A 2,494-nucleotide genomic window follows, 5' to 3' on the forward strand; every position below is an offset into this window, starting at 1 on the left:
AAGAATGTTAATAAAGAATTTGTTCAATTTGATACTTAAATTATGTCAGTGTTATCAAACGTATCTGTCAAAAAACATCGATAAAGAACTTATTCACTCTGATACTTTGATTTTGTCAATGTTATCCCAAGTATCTGTCAATAGATGTTGATAGACAATTTATTCATTCTTATACTTAAATTTTTTCTATGTTAACCTATCTATCCGATATATGATGTATGTAAATTCTTTTTCTTACATCTCCGATGTTTTAATAGACATTCTAAACGTTCGATATCCTAGCTTACTCTAAAAATAATGAACACATAACAATGTAATGCATAATATATTTTTAATGAAATAATGTCATGTAGAATATTAATACAAAAAATATATATTATTATACATTATTAATATCAATGAACAACTTTGGACATTTTAAATCTGTTCCATAAAATGGTTCACCATGTTCTCTCTTGATACTATAGCTATGGTGTTCTCTTAGTTCGTAATCAGTAGAATAATCATTATTCCATTTTGACTCATACACAATTTTTATAGGTGTGCCATCGACAGGCTCAATATGATTTTCGTCTTTGGTATTATTTGATTCATTGACTGTTTGATCAATGACAGTAACGTTTGCTGGTACTTTGTTTTTCATCGATTCATCTTTATATTCCTTAGTGATATTTTCTGCCAATGCCCTTTTTATTTTTCTAGCAATTTCACTGTCTATTATCACACTATTTTTACTCGGGTAGCAGTTCCGGCACGTAGACAGGATATGGTTTATGATATTAGTAGAAGAGTAGGCCTTTCTTCTCGTCTTTGCTTTCATTTGAATGCTAATACCCGAAAGATGACGATATGGTTTAACACTGGGTAACATGTTACCACAAGCACTGGCAAGAAGATGTCCCTCTTCATCAACTATTATTTTTATGTTGGCATTTTCTTTGAGTCCTATCATCTCTGGATATCTCACTCTTGCATATCCACCATAAGAAGAGTTGAATTTTTTTGGTACTCCAAAGAAATTAAACTCCTTACTGTCATGACAATGCACACATACATTTCCGATAGTGCTACTATTTTCACTTGTTTCATATTTTAAATACTTCTCCTTGTCAGCATTCAATGCTACAATAACATTGACATGTGAACACACTTTATTAAAATGCTCCATCTTCACTTTTTTAAAAGATATGACTTATGTGTTTATCTTTCCACTGCGTAAAAAATACTGATTTAATACATGCAATAGACTAGGTAGTGTCGATATCGGGACATAGAATACCAGTGGGAAAGCCACATTGTGTCTCTGATCAATCACAGAGTACAATTGTTAGAGCCGTAAGCATATTTTGACATTTTAAGATACGTACAAAAAAAAATAAAGTTGAAAAATTTTGAAGTTTAAAAAAAATTGTTTGTTTTTATGAAAAAATATTGAATTATTAGTTCAGATTTTACGGATATAGTTTTATTTTTCAATCCAAAAATAGACTTAAGTTTCACACTTCTACCAGAGAATTGTATTTTCCATAATTTTCTTACAAAAAAAACAAAAAAAACTAGAGTTTACGGTTAAAACCCTTATTAGCTCAGATTTTACGGAAATAGTTTATTTTTATAGGTTTCAGACAACACACGCCTATGACAGACTAATAGCCATCTCCCCCAAAACACTTTTCAGCCATTTCTTATTAAAAATTTTTATTTCAAGTCATTCACATGGTTTTTTCGCTAGCAACTCGGCCCACAGTACAGCATTATAAGCACTCTCTTAAATTCCGTCCTATCCATCCAATACTGTTTTATTCTGAAAGTTCTTTAGCATATATTTTATAGTGAGTTCTAAATCTTTCGAAAGAACCTCTCTTTCTGGCCGTTTAAATTTTGATGCTGCTCCTTACTTTCAGTTGAAGAAACTTTTATAATTCAATTTCTGATCGAGGGGGGTGGGCAACGGTTGAAGTTGTTTTCTCTGCACTACCCCTTGCCAGAAAATATATTTTACCTGCTGCATCAAATTTTGCTGCCTCCACAATACAGGACTGGGGGTCGGGCAAGAATTTCAAGGAGAGTGTTAAGGAAAATATTAGATCTTCAGCAAGAGCCGCTGGTGAGCAACTAAAATCTCGACAAAATGGGGAGGGATTGAAAAGGATGCGTGCGCTCCATCCAGGCGGGAAGCGAAGGACATCAACAAGGACTTTGAGGAATAAAACAAGGAAGACCAATAAGCAGAAGAAGAAAAAGAAAAAGATTCTTAGATCAAAGAAGGACTTCTTCTCTTAAGATGACTTATCTCCCCCACAAGGAATCATATCCATCAATTAGTTCATCATTGAATCTATTCAATGATGAAAATGTTGATGTCAGTCTCAAGTATGGCTACTATTAACAAGATCACCCCCAACAGACCCTCTAGGACAATAGACACTTTCAAATATTTTCCAATGAAGACTATTTCATTGATTTGTCATCAAAATTTATCGATTTAAATATT

The sequence above is a fragment of the Artemia sp. Qi Xiang Cuo genome, chromosome 7 (genome assembly GCF_049724085.1).
Source record: "Artemia sp. Qi Xiang Cuo chromosome 7, ASM4972408v1, whole genome shotgun sequence".
Lineage (NCBI taxonomy): Eukaryota > Metazoa > Arthropoda > Branchiopoda > Anostraca > Artemiidae > Artemia > Artemia sp. Qi Xiang Cuo.